The sequence below is a fragment of the Haliotis rufescens genome, unplaced genomic scaffold, assembly GCF_023055435.1.
Source record: "Haliotis rufescens isolate VD_foot unplaced genomic scaffold, xgHalRufe1.0.p SCAF_26, whole genome shotgun sequence".
Classification (NCBI taxonomy): domain Eukaryota; kingdom Metazoa; phylum Mollusca; class Gastropoda; order Lepetellida; family Haliotidae; genus Haliotis; species Haliotis rufescens.
In genome coordinates this window covers 6,152,501-6,166,048 of record NW_025963957.1, presented here as the reverse complement: position 1 = coordinate 6,166,048, position 13,548 = coordinate 6,152,501, and the positions used below count along the sequence as shown (strand labels likewise).

Below are 13,548 nucleotides of genomic sequence, written 5' to 3'. Positions count from 1 at the left end.
CTAAGGAGCGAGAAGCCTAGAAAAGACACAGACAGCGTGAAGCATCGGTGGTCTAGTGGTAGAATACTCGCCTGCCACGCGGGTGACCCGGGTTCGATTCCCGGTCGATGCACATAGTTTTTGCGCCTCTTCTCGGCAAAAAGAAAAGACAGTCTCCGAAAGCGCGTCTCCAGAAACCAGTAGTGAGTCTGTGACGCAATGCGATTGTTGTCAGTGATGTCACGTTTCTATGACGTCGTGCCATTGTGAGGTCACAAACGGGTCTCAATATAGTCATCTGCCCGTTGGAATGATAATGCATATGCATTTACATGACTCTATTTGAAGGACTTCCACGGGTGGGATGTGCTGCGAATTTTAGCATTGTTCTGTACATGAATCTGTGCTTATCTGCAAACTACTTTGACAGTGTCAGACTGTCAATTAATCAATAATACGGCTAGTTCTATTACTTACAATATTTCACTTAATAACGTGGCTGAAAAGAACTAGAAAGTGTCAACAGGAAAGTACACACACCAACATGGGGCGTGTTCATCATTGGAGGGTGCCATTTGTACTTTTCACAGACGGAGGTTGAGGTTACATTTCTAATTCCCGGTTCCTACGGAAATAAAAAGATGCGTCGGCCGGGAATCGAACCCGGATCGACTGCTTGGAAGGCAACCATGCTAACCTTTACACCACCGACGCTGTCCGTTTTGTGTAGAGTCGGTAAAGGCATCTTAATGAATTTCTCTGATTGATTGGCCACGCCTGGAGGCACGCCTTCAAACGAAATTGCTTACGTCACAAAATGATTTTTATTCTGTTTTTAAAATGTATTCTTGACTCCATATGCGTCACGGGTCTGCAATGTACAATGTAGTGGAAACAAATAATTCTATTTAAATGCATATGACACTGCAGTTGTATCCGTATGGAGCAAATGTACACGTGACTTGAACACTTCCTTCTTTTCATCTCCTTTCTTAACTAAGGAGCGAGAAGCCTAGAAAAGACACAGACAGCGTGAAGCATCGGTGGTCTAGTGGTAGAATACTCGCCTGCCACGCGGGTGACCCGGGTTCGATTCCCGGTCGATGCACATAGTTTTTGCGCCTCTTCTCGGCAAAAAGAAAAGACAGTCTCCGAAAGCGCGTCTCCAGAAACCAGTAGTGAGTCTGTGACGCAATGCGATTGTTGTCAGTGATGTCACGTTTCTATGACGTCGTACCATTGTGAGGTCACAAACGGGTCTCAATATAGTCATCTGCCCGTTGGAATGATAATGCATATGCATTTACATGACTCTATTTGAAGGACTTCCACGGGTGGGATGTGCTGCGAATTTTAGCATTGTTCTGTACATGAATCTGTGCTTATCTGCAAACTACTTTGACAGTGTCAGACTGTCAATTAATCAATAATACAGCTAGTTCTATTACTTACAATATTTCACTTAATAACGTGGCTGAAAAGAACTAGAAAGTGTCAACAGGAAAGTACACACACCAACATGGGGCGTGTTCATCATTGGAGGGTGCTATTTGTACTTTTCACAGGCGGAGGTTGAGGTTACATTTCTAATTCCCGGTTCCTACGGAAATAAAAAGATGCGTCGGCCGGGAATCGAACCCGGATCGACTGCTTGGAAGGCAACCATGCTAACCTTTACACCACCGACGCTGTCCGTTTTGTGTAGAGTCGGTAAAGGCATCTTAATGAATTTCTCTGATTGATTGGCCACGCCTGGAGGCACGCCTTCAAACGAAATTGCTTACGTCACAAAATGATTTTTATTCTGTTTTTAAAATGTATTCTTGACTCCATATGCGTCACGGGTCTGCAATGTACAATGTAGTGGAAACAAATAATTCTATTTAAATGCATATGACACTGCAGTTGTTTCCGTATGGAGCAAATGTACACGTGACTTGAACACTTCCTTCTTTTCATCTCCTTTCTTAACTAAGGAGCGAGAAGCCTAGAAAAGACACAGACAGCGTGAAGCATCGGTGGTCTAGTGGTAGAATACTCGCCTGCCACGCGGGTGACCCGGGTTCGATTCCCGGTCGATGCACATAGTTTTTGCGCCTCTTCTCGGCAAAAAGAAAAGACAGTCTCCGAAAGCGCGTCTCCAGAAACCAGTAGTGAGTCTGTGACGCAATGCGATTGTTGTCAGTGATGTCACGTTTCTATGACGTCGTGCCATTGTGAGGTCACAAACGGGTCTCAATATAGTCATCTGCCCGTTGGAATGATAATGCATATGCATTTACATGACTCTATTTGAAGGACTTCCACGGGTGGGATGTGCTGCGAATTTTAGCATTGTTCTGTACATGAATCTGTGCTTATCTGCAAACTACTTTGACAGTGTCAGACTGTCAATTAATCAATAATACGGCTAGTTCTATTACTTACAATATTTCACTTAATAACGTGGCTGAAAAGAACTAGAAAGTGTCAACAGGAAAGTACACACACCAACATAGGGCGTGTTCATCATTGGAGGGTGCCATTTGTACTTTTCACAGACGGAGGTTGAGGTTACATTTCTAATTCCCGGTTCCAACGGAAATAAAAAGATGCGTCGGCCGGGAATCGAACCCGGATCGACTGCTTGGAAGGCAACCATGCTAACCTTTACACCACCGACGCTGTCCGTTTTGTGTAGAGTCGGTAAAGGCATCTTAATGAATTTCTCTGATTGATTGGCCACGCCTGGAGGCACGCCTTCAAACGAAATTGCTTACGTCACAAAATGATTTTTATTCTGTTTTTAAAATGTATTCTTGACTCCATATGCGTCACGGGTCTGCAATGTACAATGTAGTGGAAATAAATAATTCTATTTAAATGCATATGACACTGCAGTTGTATCCGTATGGAGCAAATGTACACGTGACTTGATCACTTCCTTCTTTTCATCTTCTTTCTTAACTAAGGAGCGAGAAGCCTAGAAAAGACACAGATAGCGTGAAGCATCGGTGGTCTAGTGGTAGAATACTCGCCTGCCACGCGGGTGACCCGGGTTCGATTCCCGGTCGATGCACATAGTTTTTGCGCCTCTTCTCGGCAAAAAGAAAAGACAGTCTCCGAAAGCGCGTCTCCAGAAACCAGTAGTGAGTCTGTGACGCAATGCGATTGTTGTCAGTGATGTCACGTTTCTATGACGTCGTGCCATTGTGAGGTCACAAACGGGTCTCAATATAGTCATCTGCCCGTTGGAATGATAATGCATATGCATTTACATGACTCTATTTGAAGGACTTCCACGGGTGGGATGTGCTGCGAATTTTAGCATTGTTCTGTACATGAATCTGTGCTTATCTGCAAACTACTTTGACAGTGTCAGACTGTCAATTAATCAATAATACGGCTAGTTCTATTACTTACAATATTTCACTTAATAACGTGGCTGAAAAGAACTAGAAAGTGTCAACAGGAAAGTACACACACCAACATGGGGCGTGTTCATCATTGGAGGGTGCCATTTGTACTTTTCACAGACGGAGGTTGAGGTTACATTTCTAATTCCCGGTTCCTACGGAAATAAAAAGATGCGTCGGCCGGGAATCGAACCCGGATCGACTGCTTGGAAGGCAACCATGCTAACCTTTACACCACCGACGCTGTCCGTTTTGTGTAGAGTCGGTAAAGGCATCTTAATGAATTTCTCTGATTGATTGGCCACGCCTGGAGGCACGCCTTCAAACGAAATTGCTTACGTCACAAAATGATTTTTATTCTGTTTTTAAAATGTATTCTTGACTCCATATGCGTCACGGGTCTGCAATGTACAATGTAGTGGAAATAAATAATTCTATTTAAATGCATATGACACTGCAGTTGTATCCGTATGGAGCAAATGTACACGTGACTTGATCACTTCCTTCTTTTCATCTTCTTTCTTAACTAAGGAGCGAGAAGCCTAGAAAAGACACAGATAGCGTGAAGCATCGGTGGTCTAGTGGTAGAATACTCGCCTGCCACGCGGGTGACCCGGGTTCGATTCCCGGTCGATGCACATAGTTTTTGCGCCTCTTCTCGGCAAAAAGAAAAGACAGTCTCCGAAAGCGCGTCTCCAGAAACCAGTAGTGAGTCTGTGACGCAATGCGATTGTTGTCAGTGATGTCACGTTTCTATGACGTCGTGCCATTGTGAGGTCACAAACGGGTCTCAATATAGTCATCTGCCCGTTGGAATGATAATGCATATGCATTTACATGACTCTATTTGAAGGACTTCCACGGGTGGGATGTGCTGCGAATTTTAGCATTGTTCTGTACATGAATCTGTGCTTATCTGCAAACTACTTTGACAGTGTCAGACTGTCAATTAATCAATAATACGGCTAGTTCTATTACTTACAATATTTCACTTAATAACGTGGCTGAAAAGAACTAGAAAGTGTCAACAGGAAAGTACACACACCAACATAGGGCGTGTTCATCATTGGAGGGTGCCATTTGTACTTTTCACAGACGGAGGTTGAGGTTACATTTCTAATTCCCGGTTCCTACGGAAATAAAAAGATGCGTCGGCCGGGAATCGAACCCGGATCGACTGCTTGGAAGGCAACCATGCTAACCTTTACACCACCGACGCTGTCCGTTTTGTGTAGAGTCGGTAAAGGCATCTTAATGAATTTCTCTGATTGATTGGCCACGCCTGGAGGCACGCCTTCAAACGAAATTGCTTACGTCACAAAATGATTTTTATTCTGTTTTTAAAATGTATTCTTGACTCCATATGCGTCACGGGTCTGCAATGTACAATGTAGTGGAAATAAATAATTCTATTTAAATGCATATGACACTGCAGTTGTATCCGTATGGAGCAAATGTACACGTGACTTGATCACTTCCTTCTTTTCATCTTCTTTCTTAACTAAGGAGCGAGAAGCCTAGAAAAGACACAGATAGCGTGAAGCATCGGTGGTCTAGTGGTAGAATACTCGCCTGCCACGCGGGTGACCCGGGTTCGATTCCCGGTCGATGCACATAGTTTTTGCGCCTCTTCTCGGCAAAAAGAAAAGACAGTCTCCGAAAGCGCGTCTCCAGAAACCAGTAGTGAGTCTGTGACGCAATGCGATTGTTGTCAGTGATGTCACGTTTCTATGACGTCGTGCCATTGTGAGGTCACAAACGGGTCTCAATATAGTCATCTGCCCGTTGGAATGATAATGCATATGCATTTACATGACTCTATTTGAAGGACTTCCACGGGTGGGATGTGCTGCGAATTTTAGCATTGTTCTGTACATGAATCTGTGCTTATCTGCAAACTACTTTGACAGTGTCAGACTGTCAATTAATCAATAATACGGCTAGTTCTATTACTTACAATATTTCACTTAATAACGTGGCTGAAAAGAACTAGAAAGTGTCAACAGGAAAGTACACACACCAACATGGGGCGTGTTCATCATTGGAGGGTGCCATTTGTACTTTTCACAGACGGAGGTTGAGGTTACATTTCTAATTCCCGGTTCCTACGGAAATAAAAAGATGCGTCGGCCGGGAATCGAACCCGGATCGACTGCTTGGAAGGCAACCATGCTAACCTTTACACCACCGACGCTGTCCGTTTTGTGTAGAGTCGGTAAAGGCATCTTAATGAATTTCTCTGATTGATTGGCCACGCCTGGAGGCACGCCTTCAAACGAAATTGCTTACGTCACAAAATGATTTTTATTCTGTTTTTAAAATGTATTCTTGACTCCATATGCGTCACGGGTCTGCAATGTACAATGTAGTGGAAATAAATAATTCTATTTAAATGCATATGACACTGCAGTTGTATCCGTATGGAGCAAATGTACACGTGACTTGATCACTTCCTTCTTTTCATCTTCTTTCTTAACTAAGGAGCGAGAAGCCTAGAAAAGACACAGATAGCGTGAAGCATCGGTGGTCTAGTGGTAGAATACTCGCCTGCCACGCGGGTGACCCGGGTTCGATTCCCGGTCGATGCACATAGTTTTTGCGCCTCTTCTCGGCAAAAAGAAAAGACAGTCTCCGAAAGCGCGTCTCCAGAAACCAGTAGTGAGTCTGTGACGCAATGCGATTGTTGTCAGTGATGTCACGTTTCTATGACGTCGTGCCATTGTGAGGTCACAAACGGGTCTCAATATAGTCATCTGCCCGTTGGAATGATAATGCATATGCATTTACATGACTCTATTTGAAGGACTTCCACGGGTGGGATGTGCTGCGAATTTTAGCATTGTTCTGTACATGAATCTGTGCTTATCTGCAAACTACTTTGACAGTGTCAGACTGTCAATTAATCAATAATACGGCTAGTTCTATTACTTACAATATTTCACTTAATAACGTGGCTGAAAAGAACTAGAAAGTGTCAACAGGAAAGTACACACACCAACATAGGGCGTGTTCATCATTGGAGGGTGCCATTTGTACTTTTCACAGACGGAGGTTGAGGTTACATTTCTAATTCCCGGTTCCTACGGAAATAAAAAGATGCGTCGGCCGGGAATCGAACCCGGATCGACTGCTTGGAAGGCAACCATGCTAACCTTTACACCACCGACGCTGTCCGTTTTGTGTAGAGTCGGTAAAGGCATCTTAATGAATTTCTCTGATTGATTGGCCACGCCTGGAGGCACGCCTTCAAACGAAATTGCTTACGTCACAAAATGATTTTTATTCTGTTTTTAAAATGTATTCTTGACTCCATATGCGTCACGGGTCTGCAATGTACAATGTAGTGGAAATAAATAATTCTATTTAAATGCATATGACACTGCAGTTGTATCCGTATGGAGCAAATGTACACGTGACTTGATCACTTCCTTCTTTTCATCTCCTTTCTTAACTAAGGAGCGAGAAGCCTAGAAAAGACACAGATAGCGTGAAGCATCGGTGGTCTAGTGGTAGAATACTCGCCTGCCACGCGGGTGACCCGGGTTCGATTCCCGGTCGATGCACATAGTTTTTGCGCCTCTTCTCGGCAAAAAGAAAAGACAGTCTCCGAAAGCGCGTCTCCAGAAACCAGTAGTGAGTCTGTGACGCAATGAGATTGTTGTCAGTGATGTCACGTTTCTATGACGTCGTGCCATTGTGAGGTCACAAACGGGTCTCAATATAGTCATCTGCCCGTTGGAATGATAATGCATATGCATTTACATGACTCTATTTGAAGGACTTCCACGGGTGGGATGTGCTGCGAATTTTAGCATTGTTCTGTACATGAATCTGTGCTTATCTGCAAACTACTTTGACAGTGTCAGACTGTCAATTAATCAATAATACGGCTAGTTCTATTACTTACAATATTTCACTTAATAACGTGGCTGAAAAGAACTAGAAAGTGTCAACAGGAAAGTACACACACCAACATGGGGCGTGTTCATCATTGGAGGGTGCCATTTGTACTTTTCACAGACGGAGGTTGAGGTTACATTTCTAATTCCCGGTTCCTACGGAAATAAAAAGATGCGTCGGCCGGGAATCGAACCCGGATCGACTGCTTGGAAGGCAACCATGCTAACCTTTACACCACCGACGCTGTCCGTTTTGTGTAGAGTCGGTAAAGGCATCTTAATGAATTTCTCTGATTGATTGGCCACGCCTGGAGGCACGCCTTCAAACGAAATTGCTTACGTCACAAAATGATTTTTATTCTGTTTTTAAAATGTATTCTTGACTCCATATGCGTCACGGGTCTGCAATGTACAATGTAGTGGAAATAAATAATTCTATTTAAATGCATATGACACTGCAGTTGTATCCGTATGGAGCAAATGTACACGTGACTTGATCACTTCCTTCTTTTCATCTTCTTTCTTAACTAAGGAGCGAGAAGCCTAGAAAAGACACAGATAGCGTGAAGCATCGGTGGTCTAGTGGTAGAATACTCGCCTGCCACGCGGGTGACCCGGGTTCGATTCCCGGTCGATGCACATAGTTTTTGCGCCTCTTCTCGGCAAAAAGAAAAGACAGTCTCCGAAAGCGCGTCTCCAGAAACCAGTAGTGAGTCTGTGACGCAATGCGATTGTTGTCAGTGATGTCACGTTTCTATGACGTCGTGCCATTGTGAGGTCACAAACGGGTCTCAATATAGTCATCTGCCCGTTGGAATGATAATGCATATGCATTTACATGACTCTATTTGAAGGACTTCCACGGGTGGGATGTGCTGCGAATTTTAGCATTGTTCTGTACATGAATCTGTGCTTATCTGCAAACTACTTTGACAGTGTCAGACTGTCAATTAATCAATAATACGGCTAGTTCTATTACTTACAATATTTCACTTAATAACGTGGCTGAAAAGAACTAGAAAGTGTCAACAGGAAAGTACACACACCAACATGGGGCGTGTTCATCATTGGAGGGTGCCATTTGTACTTTTCACAGACGGAGGTTGAGGTTACATTTCTAATTCCCGGTTCCTACGGAAATAAAAATATGCGTCGGCCGGGAATCGAACCCGGATCGACTGCTTGGAAGGCAACCATGCTAACCTTTACACCACCGACGCTGTCCGTTTTGTGTAGAGTCGGTAAAGGCATCTTAATGAATTTCTCTGATTGATTGGCCACGCCTGGAGGCACGCCTTCAAACGAAATTGCTTACGTCACAAAATGATTTTTATTCTGTTTTTAAAATGTATTCTTGACTCCATATGCGTCACGGGTCTGCAATGTACAATGTAGTGGAAATAAATAATTCTATTTAAATGCATATGACACTGCAGTTGTATCCGTATGGAGCAAATGTACACGTGACTTGATCACTTCCTTCTTTTCATCTTCTTTCTTAACTAAGGAGCGAGAAGCCTAGAAAAGACACAGACAGCGTGAAGCATCGGTGGTCTAGTGGTAGAATACTCGCCTGCCACGCGGGTGACCCGGGTTCGATTCCCGGTCGATGCACATAGTTTTTGCGCCTCTTCTCGGCAAAAAGAAAAGACAGTCTCCGAAAGCGCGTCTCCAGAAACCAGTAGTGAGTCTGTGACGCAATGAGATTGTTGTCAGTGATGTCACGTTTCTATGACGTCGTGCCATTGTGAGGTCACAAACGGGTCTCAATATAGTCATCTGCCCGTTGGAATGATAATGCATATGCACTTACATGACTCTATTTGAAGGACTTCCACGGGTGGGATGTGCTGCGAATTTTAGCATTGTTCTGTACATGAATCTGTGCTTATCTGCAAACTACTTTGACAGTGTCAGACTGTCAATTAATCAATAATACGGCTAGTTCTATTACTTACAATATTTCACTTAATAACGTGGCTGAAAAGAACTAGAAAGTGTCAACAGGAAAGTACACACACCAACATGGGGCGTGTTCATCATTGGAGGGTGCCATTTGTACTTTTCACAGACGGAGGTTGAGGTTACATTTCTAATTCCCGGTTCCTACGGAAATAAAAAGATGCGTCGGCCGGGAATCGAACCCGGATCGACTGCTTGGAAGGCAACCATGCTAACCTTTACACCACCGACGCTGTCCGTTTTGTGTAGAGTCGGTAAAGGCATCTTAATGAATTTCTCTGATTGATTGGCCACGCCTGGAGGCACGCCTTCAAACGAAATTGCTTACGTCACAAAATGATTTTTATTCTGTTTTTAAAATGTATTCTTGACTCCATATGCGTCACGGGTCTGCAATGTACAATGTAGTGGAAACAAATAATTCTATTTAAATGCATATGACACTGCAGTTGTATCCGTATGGAGCAAATGTACACGTGACTTGAACACTTCCTTCTTTTCATCTCCTTTCTTAACTAAGGAGCGAGAAGCCTAGAAAAGACACAGATAGCGTGAAGCATCGGTGGTCTAGTGGTAGAATACTCGCCTGCCACGCGGGTGACCCGGGTTCGATTCCCGGTCGATGCACATAGTTTTTGCGCCTCTTCTCGGCAAAAAGAAAAGACAGTCTCCGAAAGCGCGTCTCCAGAAACCAGTAGTGAGTCTGTGACGCAATGCGATTGTTGTCAGTGATGTCACGTTTCTATGACGTCGTGCCATTGTGAGGGCACAAACGGGTCTCAATATAGTCATCTCCCCTTTGGAATGATAATGCATATGCACTTACATGACTCTATTTGAAGGACTTCCACGGTTGGGATGTGCTGCGAATTTTAGCATTGTTCTGTACATGAATCTGTGCTTATCTGCAAAATGCTTTGACAGTGTCAGACTGTCAATTAATCAATAATACGGCTAGTTCTATTACTTACAATATTTCACTTAATAACGTGGCTGAAAAGAACTAGAAAGTGTCAACAGGAAAGTACACACACCAACATGGGGCGTGTTCATCATTGGAGGGTGCCATTTGCACTTTTCACAGACGGAGGTTGAGGTTACATTTCTAATTCCCGGTTCCTACGGAAATAAAAAGATGCGTCGGCCGGGAATCGAACCCGGATCGACTGCTTAGAAGGCAACCATGCTTTTTTTTTTTTCTTTAATAAAATTTTATTACAGGAAATATGTTACATGAAGCATTTATATTTTACAGATAAATGTTTAAAAGGTATCACAGATGTTGATATTATGTCATATTCTATTTAAACATTTCATTCATGAAAAGGTGGCTTAAATATCAGCTTATTTCATCTAATTTCATGAAGTTAACTGGCATAATATAACGCTGTATAAAAATATCAGCACGTTTTTTAGATTGGTAATGTGCCCACAAAAGATTTAAGTGACGTTTTACATAAGAATGAAACAGTTTTTCCAGATTGAGGTTGCATTGCTGTAAAGATAGGATTGCTCTTTTCTTAAAAACAGAAATTCTATATACAGACAGCAATATGTTTATATTATCTTGAAATCTTACTATCAAAGAGAAGCCAGGAAACTAGCTGATTAAATGAAAATCCAGTGTCTAGGAACAGGTCTGTGAACAGAGATTTAAAAACAGAAATTGTGTCATATAATTCATCACAGAATACAAACATGTGAAACAAATCTTCGACTTCATTTTTACAAACCGGACAAAGGTTTGTGTCTGTTTTGCCATATTTGAATTTTTTTTCATAAGTGAAGATAATATTGTGGCTTAATCTGAAATCCAAATCTATTTGTTCAGATGATTTATCGTTGAAGAATACATTTTTCCACACTTTATTCCAATTGATATTAACAGCAAATTTATCCCAGAAGGAAATGACTGTTGGTTCACAAAATAATTCTTTTACAAATAAGGAATAACTAAATTTGACTGTAAGTTCTTTAGAAGCAATATTTCCATCATCTGTGCAAATAAAAGCATCTGTATGGTGTCCATTGTTATGATTTATCGTTTTATTGTACAAAATGGGCAACCATTCATGTGGTAGAGATTGAATAATAATATAATATGCAGTTTGTATCGTTGACACAGAGATATCATGTCGGTTGTCGTTTACTATCTCTATTATTGCCGAAAGTGGTAGGAAGCCAGGGATAAACTCATAACAAATATCTGCAACAGTAACAAGACCTGAATCAATCAAAAATGAAAACAGCAGCGTTTTTCCTTGATAGCAAATGTGTGGATTATGAAATAATGGTTGAGACATGTTATCCCCGTGCTCCGTGACAAGTAGTCGCCTGCTGCACGTGATTTCGTCCCATGCTTTCCGAACCTCAGCATAGAACGGGTTGATACGGCTCAAACCAGGACGACTGTAAACAATGCTAAAAATATTTTTAGTTAAACACATATTCATGTATTGGGATATAAATATGGAACACGTTTGTTTCCATACTTCATAAAAATTGCGATCCATGAATTTTCTAATCAACTTTAATCTGAATGCATATATTTTGTATTTAAAACTTGGAATTGATAATCCTCCTTGTAAAAAATTACCCAAACATGTTGAATGTTTGATAAGAGGAGTTTTACCACACCAGATAAAATGTGAAATGATTGAATCAATCTCTTTCCTTGCCCACTCCGGGACAGGCACTACATGCACAGTATACCACAACCTTGACATGATAAATGTATTTATAACAATAGACTTCCCTTGCAGGGTTAACTTTCTTTGTGACCAAAATCCCAACAGGGATTTAAGTTTAGATATTTTGATTTTCCAGTTTTTGCTTTCACAAAGAGCTTTATCTGGACCAAGGAAAATTCCTAATAATTTGACACTGTCATTTTTAACAATAATTGGTAAGTTAAAATTCATACTGTTTGTGCGGGCTGTACCTAAACACAAAACTTGAGATTTTGTTAAATTGACTTTTGCCCCTGTAGCATCACAATACTCACTGACAGTGTTAAATGTATTATATACAGACTGTGCATCAGACACTGTAACTGTAGTGTCGTCTGCATGCTGATATATTAAAGATGAGCAATGACTATTGATTTTTACCCCATGAATAGATGAATCAGCCTTAATTATAAAATTTAAAGGTTGACTAACAATAACAAATATTAAACTGCTGAGCAGATCACCTTGTCTGACAGATTGGCCAATTGGAAAATATGGTGTGAGGTGACCATTAATTTTGACACTGCTTTTTAAATCAGTGTATAAAGTTTTAATCCATGAAATGAAAGCTTTACCAAAGTTTAGTTTTTCCAAAATCTTGAAGATGAATGAATGCGAAACACGATCGAATGCTTTTTCTTGATCTATGGTGATTAAATATGCATTTTCATTAGCGTCTTCTACGAGGTCAATTACATCTCTCACAGATAGGATGTTGTCCGAAATATCTCGTCCTGGAACACAACATGATTGTTCCGGTGAAATTATTTTTGCCATAACTGTTTTTAATTTAAGTGCAAGTGAACGAGAGATAAGTTTAGAATCAACATTGAGTAATGAAATTGGTCTAAAATTTCTGATGTCAGTTTTATATCCCTTATTTTTGTAGAAGAGGCTAATGACACCCTTTTTCATGAATCTTGAAATGCTTTTTTCTTCAAAAATACATTTCACAATCCGTGCAACCCGGGTTTTAGTATATCCCAAAATTCAGCATAAAATAAATCTTTAGTGAGATCTTCTATTGAAATAGCTTCATCAGGACTATCTCGATCTTCCTCTGGAAGAACATCAGTTATTAGATTCAGAATTTTATCTTGTTTATATAAATCAGTTTCTCCGGATGAATACAATTTAGAGTAGAATGTATATGCATGATCAAGAATATCTTCGGTTCGACGAGTTAAACCATTTTCTGTCATTATTTCTTTAATGCAGTTGGATTCCTGTTTACATTTCTCCAAATGTAAGAAAAAAGACGTATTTTTATCACATTCCAATGCCCACTGAACTTTTGAGCGGAGAATAGCCCCTTCACATTTATTTTCCTCATAAATCTCCAATTCTTTTTGAAGACTTTGGATGTATGAAATATCATGATTAGGAGATTTAGATAATTTGTCATACTCACGTCTTAGATTATTTTGCAATTTATAATATTCACATTTTTTTTGTTTACTTTTTTTGCAACTATAATATATTGCACATTTTTTAACTTGATATTTGAGATTGTCCCACCATATTAATGTTTCATCTTCATAGAGTGAACACAATAAATTTTCATTGATGATACTTATGACTTTT

The 13,548-nt window shown here is 41.0% G+C and overlaps 21 non-coding genes across 21 annotated transcripts; 11 read left to right on the top strand and 10 right to left on the bottom strand.

Annotated features, from left to right (window-relative positions):
* Window positions 1-41: 41 nt before the first annotated feature.
* Trnag-gcc lies at window positions 42-112 on the top strand. The gene has a single exon. It is a non-coding gene; the product is annotated as a tRNA-Gly (tRNA).
* A 509-nt stretch (window positions 113-621) lies between these two features.
* Trnag-ucc lies at window positions 622-693 on the bottom strand. The gene has a single exon. It is a non-coding gene; the product is annotated as a tRNA-Gly (tRNA).
* Window positions 694-1,016: 323 nt separating this feature from the next.
* Window positions 1,017-1,087, top strand: Trnag-gcc. The gene has a single exon. It is a non-coding gene; the product is annotated as a tRNA-Gly (tRNA).
* Window positions 1,088-1,596: 509 nt separating this feature from the next.
* On the bottom strand, window positions 1,597-1,668 carry Trnag-ucc. The gene has a single exon. It is a non-coding gene; the product is annotated as a tRNA-Gly (tRNA).
* Window positions 1,669-1,991: 323 nt separating this feature from the next.
* On the top strand, window positions 1,992-2,062 carry Trnag-gcc. The gene has a single exon. It is a non-coding gene; the product is annotated as a tRNA-Gly (tRNA).
* A 509-nt stretch (window positions 2,063-2,571) lies between these two features.
* Trnag-ucc lies at window positions 2,572-2,643 on the bottom strand. The gene has a single exon. It is a non-coding gene; the product is annotated as a tRNA-Gly (tRNA).
* A 323-nt stretch (window positions 2,644-2,966) lies between these two features.
* On the top strand, window positions 2,967-3,037 carry Trnag-gcc. Its single transcript has one exon. It is a non-coding gene; the product is annotated as a tRNA-Gly (tRNA).
* A 509-nt stretch (window positions 3,038-3,546) lies between these two features.
* On the bottom strand, window positions 3,547-3,618 carry Trnag-ucc. Its single transcript has one exon. It is a non-coding gene; the product is annotated as a tRNA-Gly (tRNA).
* A 323-nt stretch (window positions 3,619-3,941) lies between these two features.
* Window positions 3,942-4,012, top strand: Trnag-gcc. Its single transcript has one exon. It is a non-coding gene; the product is annotated as a tRNA-Gly (tRNA).
* Window positions 4,013-4,521: 509 nt separating this feature from the next.
* Window positions 4,522-4,593, bottom strand: Trnag-ucc. Its single transcript has one exon. It is a non-coding gene; the product is annotated as a tRNA-Gly (tRNA).
* Window positions 4,594-4,916: 323 nt separating this feature from the next.
* Window positions 4,917-4,987, top strand: Trnag-gcc. The gene has a single exon. It is a non-coding gene; the product is annotated as a tRNA-Gly (tRNA).
* Window positions 4,988-5,496: 509 nt separating this feature from the next.
* Trnag-ucc lies at window positions 5,497-5,568 on the bottom strand. The gene has a single exon. It is a non-coding gene; the product is annotated as a tRNA-Gly (tRNA).
* A 323-nt stretch (window positions 5,569-5,891) lies between these two features.
* On the top strand, window positions 5,892-5,962 carry Trnag-gcc. The gene has a single exon. It is a non-coding gene; the product is annotated as a tRNA-Gly (tRNA).
* Window positions 5,963-6,471: 509 nt separating this feature from the next.
* On the bottom strand, window positions 6,472-6,543 carry Trnag-ucc. Its single transcript has one exon. It is a non-coding gene; the product is annotated as a tRNA-Gly (tRNA).
* Window positions 6,544-6,866: 323 nt separating this feature from the next.
* Trnag-gcc lies at window positions 6,867-6,937 on the top strand. The gene has a single exon. It is a non-coding gene; the product is annotated as a tRNA-Gly (tRNA).
* Window positions 6,938-7,446: 509 nt separating this feature from the next.
* Trnag-ucc lies at window positions 7,447-7,518 on the bottom strand. Its single transcript has one exon. It is a non-coding gene; the product is annotated as a tRNA-Gly (tRNA).
* A 323-nt stretch (window positions 7,519-7,841) lies between these two features.
* On the top strand, window positions 7,842-7,912 carry Trnag-gcc. Its single transcript has one exon. It is a non-coding gene; the product is annotated as a tRNA-Gly (tRNA).
* Window positions 7,913-8,421: 509 nt separating this feature from the next.
* Trnag-ucc lies at window positions 8,422-8,493 on the bottom strand. Its single transcript has one exon. It is a non-coding gene; the product is annotated as a tRNA-Gly (tRNA).
* A 323-nt stretch (window positions 8,494-8,816) lies between these two features.
* On the top strand, window positions 8,817-8,887 carry Trnag-gcc. Its single transcript has one exon. It is a non-coding gene; the product is annotated as a tRNA-Gly (tRNA).
* Window positions 8,888-9,396: 509 nt separating this feature from the next.
* Window positions 9,397-9,468, bottom strand: Trnag-ucc. The gene has a single exon. It is a non-coding gene; the product is annotated as a tRNA-Gly (tRNA).
* Window positions 9,469-9,791: 323 nt separating this feature from the next.
* On the top strand, window positions 9,792-9,862 carry Trnag-gcc. The gene has a single exon. It is a non-coding gene; the product is annotated as a tRNA-Gly (tRNA).
* Window positions 9,863-13,548: the final 3,686 nt, after the last annotated feature.